This window comes from Capsicum annuum, chromosome 7, assembly GCF_002878395.1.
Source record: "Capsicum annuum cultivar UCD-10X-F1 chromosome 7, UCD10Xv1.1, whole genome shotgun sequence".
Classification (NCBI taxonomy): Eukaryota; Viridiplantae; Streptophyta; class Magnoliopsida; order Solanales; family Solanaceae; genus Capsicum; species Capsicum annuum.
In genome coordinates, this window is record NC_061117.1 from 217,191,792 (window position 1) to 217,202,022 (window position 10,231).

The 10,231-nt window shown below is 35.2% G+C and overlaps 1 pseudogene; it reads right to left on the reverse strand.

Annotated features, from left to right (window-relative positions):
- Positions 1-4,251: 4,251 nt before the first annotated feature.
- LOC124885901 lies at positions 4,252-6,623 on the reverse strand (annotated as a pseudogene).
- Positions 6,624-10,231: the final 3,608 nt, after the last annotated feature.

Below are 10,231 nucleotides of genomic sequence, written 5' to 3' on the forward strand. Positions count from 1 at the left end.
TTTCATCCAAATCCAACGTCTGAGTAAGGAGTTATACTTGTTTTACTTCAGCTTATCAAAACAGATTTTTAGGTTCAACTTCAAACGACCATAACTCCTTGTACAGGACGAACTGGGCGGCCTACTTTATATGAAATGAAACCCCTTTGAATTATCCTTCCAACGATACCAATTTCACCCAAATCCGACATCGGATCAAAGATTTATGGTCGATCTACTTTAGGTTATCAAAATAGTCCACCAAAGGACAGATTTGATATTATTTAAATTTTAAAGGCATTTTGGTCATTTCCTATTATATTATGGACGGGAATATGTGTATATATACATGTATATGAGTTCAAAAACTCATTTTCATCATCAATCATTGAGGAAAAACAAACCCTAGCCAAATTTGACCTTTAAAATACTTTTGATTCAATCGTAGAAATTCAAAGTAATCCGATAACTGCGTTTGTCATGATACATGAACTAAATATCATGAACTAGTTGGATTTAGTTGGGGACATGTCCCATCAAATCCTTACTCAGACAGTTCAGTCAGTTAGAGGCTTTCTAGACTATCATGTTTCAGACTTCAGTATGTTCAGTTTTGTTTTGGGTATTCTATTACCCCGCACAGATGTTATATCATTCAGATCATATTTAGTATTGAACTTTATGGCCTTTCAGTTCATGTTTCCGCATTATACAGTATGTATGCAGTATAAAGGTACAAATATCAGTCATGGGTTAGCTTGTGGTCCTTCGGGATCATGAGGATCGTGTAACATTCTGGGTACCATATTTGGGGCTTTATAATGGGTCACTAATAAACCCCAAAATAAACCATCACCACCTTACTTCTAGAGTTTGAGGTAGACGCTTAGGAGGGCTCTGCTAATATTTTGGGTCTGACACTGAAGTTGACGGCTATATAAGGGTTACAACGAAAAAAGTAAAGCCTTGGGATCTAACTAAGCACAAACATAAAGATGAAAGACTCATAACGTACGTGTAACTATATCAGGAGAACTCCCCTGATCATGGCTAGATTGGAGTGCATAAAGTCTGTTCGAGCGTTGACCACTAGTGGCACTGGAAGCGGCACCTTGTTGATTTGGGTGACCTGACTGAGCTGAAGGACGACTATACTGATCTTGAGAACCTAACTGAGGATAATCTCTAACTCTATGTCCTGTCTTGCCACACCCAAAACAAATATCATTGCTATCTTTGTACATGCCTTTATGATTCTTACCACATTCTCTGCATAGTGGGTAGGTACGACCACTGGTCATACTACCTTGGTTCTTGGAGCCTGGCGTCCCATCATGACTGTCATTCCTGAACTTTGGTACTGGTGCACTAGCTGAAGATGGAGCTGGAACTGAAAACTTTAGATAAAACTGGTGACGGTTACCGCCCTCCGACTTAGGCTGATTGAAATTAAAGCTACATGTTCTAGCTCTCTTACTCTTTTTTCCTTCTCATTAAGCGTTTGCTCCTCAATCTGTTGAGCATGGATCATAAGCCTAGATATGTCCATCTCCTTGATCAACATCGTAGTTCTACACTCCTTGACCATACTATCAGATTCCCAGATACAAACTTGTTCATTCTGGACCTATTGTTTACTACTACATGGGGAGCATACCTGGCTAACTGAGTAAACTTACAGGAATACTCTTTTACGCTCATGCTACCTTGTCTGAGATTAATGAACTCTAACACTTTGGCTTCTCTCAGCTCTGAGGGAAAGAATCTGTCTAGGAAGGCAGTAGCAAACTCTTTCCACTCTATGGGCTCTGTATCTGTACTCTTGTCTACCTTTCACTGCTTAAACCATGTATGGGCTATATCTTGTAGCTTATACGCGGCTAACTCAACACTCTCACTAAAAGTCACTCCTATGATATTTGTGACTTTCTGAACCTAATCGAGGAACTTCTGTGGATCCTTTTTTGACTCAGAACCCATAAAGGAAGGAGGATTCATTCGAGTGAAGTCCCAAATCCTGGTTGCAGCAGCATTAGCCACTGGGCTGGCCGAAACAACAATTGGGCGTTCATTCTGAGCTGCGACTGAATTAGCTAGAGTAGTGAATGTAGCTCTAAACTCTGCATGAGAGACATGTTCGTCCACGGGATCTGCCTGAATGGGCTGACTAGTTTTTGTTTTTTCTTTAGTTATTTCTTTTGGGAGGCATGTTCTGTAAATGAATGAAAGAAGCGGATTACACTGAGAGTTTAACTTGAGCACGTGCTCACTCGCACGACAAGGATATTGAAAGAAAGGAAACTGTTCCTAAAATATCTCATAGCCTCCTGTCCATAAGTGAAGCGTGCTACACACCCATGCACAAGACTCTACTAGATGCGGCTTACAGACTTCCTAGGACACTATTGAACCTTAGGCTCTGATACCAAGTTTATAATGACCTGGGACTACCCCTAGTCTCTACACAGTGCTTACGACCCTGAAGGACCACAAGCTAACCCATGATTGATATATGTTGTGAGAACTAAACAATAATATGAAAATAAATATGGAATAAAAGGCTGAAATACCATAAGGTTCAAAATCTGAAATACTAATAATGATTAATAACATTCGAATCTGAAATACTGTCTGAAAAGCCTCTAACTAAATTTGTCTAAAAGTAGAATTGATAGGACAATCCCCCAACTTACTCCATCTATTAAACTACTACATCTACTGAAAATATGAAATAGTAGAATATCCTTGAATGATGAGGGCTCACTGCTAAATCTACTGCTGCTGGCTGAATCTGAATCTACTATGCATGGTCTGAAACTTGAGCGTCCGAACCTATGATATGAAACATCATAGCGCAGAAAAGTATGTGTCAGTACGTAGGAATGTACTGGTATGCTAGATGAGGTAAGGCTGCATGCAAGGGTTCATATGTATGATGATGAGTAACTGAACATGAGAGTACATGGGGAATCTGAGACTACTATAAGTACTGAGAATGCAATCTGTGCACATACATTATATATATAAACGTAACTGAGCTTTTTTTTAAGCTAAGTATTGAATTCTGATTACTAATTAACTGATACTGATTGACTGTATCTGACAGTCCTGATTCTGTAAAACTGAGTTGAGTTTTGAACTGAAGACTAAAACTGAAACTGTGGGAGGTAATCATCTAACCGACATGCCCCAATCTGAGCTAATAGGGGTCCAATCTATAACCCCAATTGGAAGGGTATCAGTACCGTGCCATGAGTAAAGACAAGCTGAAGGGTCACCCTCTACTTGCAGGTTTCCTACACGAGAGCGGTGGTACCCTCTACTGGTAGGTAGAGCACCTCATCAACCCTCAATTGACAGGTTTGATGTCTTAACCTACCTGGCTACGTAGTTCTGGAATGCAAGGATTGCTTCTAAGGGTCACACTCTCTACTGACAGGTGAGCCCCCATCCTTGGGTTTACTTGGTGCTGAATCCTACTCCCAATTGAAAGACACTAAACTGATTAACTGAACTAATTGGATTAATACCGAGATCACTGAGTTTTCCTAAGTTCTATGACTGATTGAGTTCTAATGAGCTCTATAACTGACTGAGAGGAGTACTAATCGTGACATGACTGATACTATTCGTAACTGACACTGGCTTTAGATAAATAGCTAAATTATTGAGTATTAAATACCTCTAGGACTCGATAGCATGAACAATAAAGCAAAGTATAATCTTGAATAAGATATAAATGTTCACTTGGCCATAATTCATTCATGGAGACATTCATCAAACGCTTGTAATGCATTAACTTGTACATGAATGGGGAATACATGTTAGCATGCTATAATGACATTATCTCATTCTCATAAATAATTTATCAAATACATGGGAAGCATACTTGCTTCATTAAATCATAAATACTTAGGGTTAGCATGGTTACCATAATCAACTTGCAATTTGAAGGGTTTATCATGAATATCATGTAAATCAACACATACTAGGAACAATTCTTGGGAGCTTGGAATCTAAATCATGGATAACACATAATCATGACAATTACAATGTCCAAACTTGCAAATTCATGGATTATAACATGGGGATTACTCAATTCAATGTACATGCTAATCATCTTCATGGAATCTACCATAAATCATGGATTGAAACTCAATAAATGTCAAAACATGAACACAATCTAATTTCATACATGTAAATCATAAATCATAATTCTTGAAGTTTTAAAAATGGATTCTTTAACTCTATGGATTCTTTAGCAATGTAGCCTCATAACGATTCATTATGCTGAACAAAGTGCTGAGACAGTCTTGCCACTATACAGATACTCTTGCCACTAAGCATGTTCATTCCTTGTTCCTGCATTAAATAATACAATTACTGGGGGGACTGATAGCTGAACAAAGTGTTGAGATAGTACTTCCAATTTGAGTAGACTACCTGATTATTTGACGTTTGACCATGTATACTTTGAGGTCAGGAATTAATGTTGATTAACTCATTCTCTATTTTTACGCTGTTATTCATGTTATTTTCTACCCCTGCCATAGTAATTTCCTTATTTGGTCGGTGATTGTCTATCATAGGGAGCTTAAAGGGTTGTGCAGGTTCTCGCCTTCCATCTTCTTGTTCTGTAGATGGAAATCCTAGCTCATTGTCCTAATTTATCCCCTGAAAACTAAAGAAGAACAGAAAAAAGTAATATTTATAGACTCTTCCCTAAAAACAACAAGAACCTGAACCAATGTTTGTTTTGGTATGAATTTACAAACCTCAATTCTCTGCCTTATAAGGAGATATCTTCTATGGATTCTTTTACCTCCAACATGGACAATCATATCACATTGTAAACAAAGGGAACTTCCATCGATCTCACAATAAAAGAAAGCTACATACAGGTATCCAAAGAAAAAACTTCATATAAAGTTGCCATATTGGCCAACAAAAATAGGATAAGAAAAAAGAAGAATTGAAGCAACATATCAAGTGCATTTTCACATATGTCGCAACGCTGGATTTTACTGGGGTCAGCAAGACCAACTCTTACATGTCAACCTGCAAGCTTGTTGCACATATGAACCTTATATCAAATAAAACAACAACCAGGCACCGCAAAAATTATGGTAATAATTTGATATCTAAGTTTCTCTGCAAAAATTATCGAAAGGATGAATAACATTACAAAAGCATATCTCATTCAACTTGAATTGCAAACACTATCTCTTGCAGGCTAGGCACCACATCACTATAGTGGTTATATATTATCTGATAACAGGACCAAATAAGCATAGTAAAGTGATGTTTATTGTAATTGAGACACAAGATTCAAAGAGGCAAAAATCTGGCTGACTAACCTCATACTTGTTGCACTTGTAATTACATAGGCAATACCAGTCCCATAGAAGTTCGCATACAGAAACAAACCACACAACTACGTTCATTTCTTGCCTAAATGAGTATAAGTCAAAATACATAAAAGACACTGCTAATCCCCTATCCCAAAATGTAAAAGTAAAATAATCATATGAGAGATTCTATGTTGTAAGGATGGTACAATCTACCAAGGTAAACTCTAACAGCATCATTGTAGGATGAATTTGGCTTTTCTGTCATGAGATTATTTGTCCTGTAACAGTCATATAAGAGGAATACAGATATGTATATAACAACTAATTTTTCACACTAATCATAGAAAAGCTATGTTGCACGAACTCTTAAAAAATGTGGCCAGGTGCGTATGGATCCTCTAAAAATAGTGCATTCTTGGATGATCCGACATAAATGCAACGATATTTTAAAAAATTGGAGTAACATAACAGAAAAGTGGAAAAAAGTAGGAGCAAAAGTGAACAACCATAGACTGTGAAGATAATTGCTAAGACCAGAATTGCATATCTTGTAGTTCCAGTTGTGAATTCCCGAGCAAGATTACTTACAACAAATATACAAAATAAAGCAACAGGGACAACGATAAACGTAAAGGTGATGATCAAGGACTTACTTTTGCAATCATGTACAGCTGTGTGTTCACGGTCCTCACAACACTGTCAAATTATTTATCGAAATAAGAAGGAACCAACTTGGCCTATTGGCCACTACATTTCAATTCTTAACAGTAATTTCAATTGGCAATCCAGCATAGCACTACTACTATATCAGTTGTCCCATCAACAAGCAACAGACAATATGCAACTAAATTCAAACAAAAGAGACCACGGTCTTTAAGTTTAAACAAGTAACTAACCAATACAGCTAATCCAGCAACCAAGAAGTCCATATTTTATTTTTTTCTCCAATACAGCCAAGTAAAAAAAACAGTTCAAATACGACATTTTATTCTTTAGAGAAACATCAATATTCTCATATGCCAATACTACCAAATATTACTCTTTAATATAATCCTCCCACATTGTGTGAATAATTTCTTCTCGTCGAAAATACATTTCTCGATCGACTGCGCGAGAAGAAGAAGCAACATTGGTTATCCCAGTTAGTTGTTCACTGGATTTATCAACAACTATATCATCATCTTCATAATTTGTAAATATTCCATCACTGCTTTGATATTTTCGCAAAAAGTTATGCAAGACGGTACAAGCAATTACAATCTCAAGTTGTATTTCTATATCATAATTGTTCATTTCTTGTCGTAATATTCTAAATCTACTTTTCCATGCTCCAAATGTTCTCTCATCATATTGCATAAATATGAATGTCTATAATTGAACAACTCTTTGCTATTTTTAGGCTCTCTTTCACTCTTCCCGTGGTCGTGCAAATGATATCATATTCCTTTATATCGAGCTTAAAAATCCTTTCATGTTCCACAAACCAATGTCAAAAACGTAAAATTTATCTATCATAATAAATTAAATAAAATTAATGTACTTCAAGCTATATTGAAGATAATATTTATGTATCATAACAATGTACGATTTATCCATCATAATATATATCGTGTGGTGAAAAAGAAAATTTTGCCTCAGGTTCAACAATCACATTCTTAAGTACTCTACTATCATGTGCAGTACCTTCCCAACCAGGTGCAGTAAAGGTGAATCGCATATCAAAATCACATGCACATAAGACATTTTATGAAGTGAACCCCTTATGGTTTGATATGCTTGTTGCTTATTGTTTTACAACTCCACTCGTACATATGTCCCATCAATTGCAACAACACAATTCTATCAAACATGATCATAAGACTGTTAAAGATAAACAAATATGATAGCTTCTTCAAAAAGGAACTTTAAATTTTACCTTAAAGTAAGGCCAAAAATGGCTACTCTGTCGAATTTTTGGATGTATGCTGGACATATTTTTTGAACATATAATTACTGGTGTCAGTCGACTAATTGCTTTAGCAACTCTTCTAATGTGTCGATTAATTGTCTCGAGGGAATGTTAAAAACATTCACTTGCTGGTCATTGACAATCGTTACGTGCAATAATAGTAAGAAATATAGCTACAGATTCCTCAACTGAAACATGTGACGTTCGTTTGTTGAATGGTGACAAGTTATTTTGTTTTATCATGTTGTCATACATATGTATGTGATGCCCGTGAAGAAGATCAATAACCTATGTCATACTGCGCCTAGATGTATGTTGCGATGTGCGAGATAATAATCTATGGTCTTGAGAAATATGTTCACACTGATCACAAACTGCAATGCATAAGATGTAATCTTCAATATCACTGTCAGACTAGGTGTCGTTGCTGGATAAGCTCATATCTTTCAATGAACACTTACAAAAAAATCTACAAATAGTAAAAGAACACAATATTAATACAATAGGAACGCAAATCAAATGAAGCTCAATACAGATGGATACATTACTACACATCAAATACTTAAGTGATTTTTCATAGAGAATCGATACACATAGAAAAACATTACACACATAAAAAGGTAGCGTTTCATCGCAATAGACTACAACATAAACAATTACAGTCACTAGTTTTTTTTGTCCCAAGCCTTTAATCCACTGAATTTGTCATTTTTCAGCCATATGGACAAACATCTTTCAAAAGCAGGGGTCACACAAGTAAGGCACAGCTAGAGAAAATTGATTTTCCTTGATGTCAAATTTATCCATGATATATTGCAATTGGGAAATGACAACTTGCTCTGAATAGATATCTAGCTCAAAATTTCTTGCCGCTTATGCCTCTTCTTTCTTTTTCCTTTTGCTTCAGATCGCTCTCTTTTCCACTTCAAGTATTCCTCAAGAGATTCATGTATATTATCTATAGTTGTAGCACGACCCTTTTACGGAGTATAGATGTGCCGCCATCAGTTGTCATAGATGAATCAGTCATAGTACGTTTTCCAATCCTTGTACCACTACTTGTGATATGCATAGGCCCAATACCATCAGGATTGTCATCACAAGAAAAAGGCTTTTTATCCACTCTAGTTGGTTTATTTGATCGTTGTGGGGAATCAGACGCAGTACTATAAACCATGTGTTTTCCTGTGGCAAATAATTTTTCAAATATCTCTTGCAACAACTCAAAGTATTCAAGCCCCTTATATTTAAAGTTGCCTAACTTTACATTTTTCTCTTTCTTTTGTTGTACAATATTGAAAAGAAAATTTTAGTTCAATATACATAAACAAAACATACAAAATTTAATTTATCTAGCTAACTTACAGATAAATGTGCTGCCCAAATGCCAGATGGACAAGAACCTGTGTTAGTGACAGGATCCCAACCATATCCAGAGTAATTTAGAAGTAACTCCTTGAAATTTTTCGTGTCTGTCCTTAATCTGTTGTATTTTGACTTGATTTGTTGTTCATCATAAATGTCTTTCTTTCCAGATTTGCTCCAAAACTCATCTATAATTCCCCTCCAACGTGGAGCATTAATGATAGAACCATTAAATCCATAATTCCTTGCATCATCATAGAGGATATGGATCAGAATAGATGTATCATCATCTGTCCATTTATCAGCGTTTGAACCATGTGGTTTGCTTATTCTTTTACGTTTTTATTGTATAACAACAACAAAATAATCGGACACATAAAAATCTTCATTTTCAAACAACATATAACTGAAAACATGGCTTATATAAGTTGAAGATCACAAAACAAGTTAGGATTATGTTACCCTATTAACCAATAGAGGTGTTGCCACAGAGTTTTCGTCTGATATTTCAAAATCAGCTTCAAATTTTATTTGCATTACAGAACTTTAAAAAATAATCCTAATATCATCAGTTGTAATAAGCCGATAGAAGTTGACATAATTTTTTTTTTAAAAAAAGGCATAAAAATAATTTCACAATTGAAAAAAAAACATTTGAAAATTATCAAACACATAGCCAAACACTCAAAAATCTCAATATAATGGGGATAGTAAATCTAAAACACGATGACAAATCAAGCAAAACAATGTACCGTCAAAGTTACTGCAAGCTGTTGATGTTGAGCCGCAAGAATGGCCAATTGAAAGTCTCGTAATATTTTGAGAAAAGAAGAAAAAATTGAATTGAGTTTAGTCTTCAATTTGGGAGATTTTTATAGCAAAAAAATAGAAAGAAGTAGTTGAAGAAGTAAATTGAATTTCCAATCATCTTAAATTTTGATCAGAAGTTGTTGAAGAAGTAATTGAAGTTCAGATAACATTCAATTTTGAAAATTTCTCGGTGAAAGAAAATAGTACCTGTTGCTGAAAAAGAAGTAATCGGAGTTCAGATCAATTTTGACGACTTCTGTGAAAGAAAATAGTACCGATTGTTGAAGAAGAAGTCATTGAAGTTCAGATCAATTTTGAAGACTTTTGTGAAAGAAAATAATACCGGTTGTTGAAGAAGTAATTGAAGTCAGATAGTATTCAATTTGAAATACTTCTCGGTGAAAGAAAAATAGTACTTATCATTTGTTTTTTATTTGTTTGTTGGTAGTTGGTTGTAATTATAAGGAGAGTTTTGTGTAAAAATTTAAAAAATTGAGGTTGTATGTAATAATAATAAAAGTTGGAATTGGAGTTGAAAAATAGCGAAAACAACAAAAATCTATTTTCACTTTTCAGAATTCAATTTAAAATTGTTTTTAAAATTTTAATGGCCAAACACTATAAATTTTTTAAAAATAAACTTTTTATGTCCAAACGGCCCCTAAGAAACACTTCTTTGCAATTTGTACGGAAGAAGTTAATCTAAATGAACATAGAGGGGCAGATAAGTAGTCCTAACACAACATATAACACGGAGACCGAAGCCCAATTGTCGCTC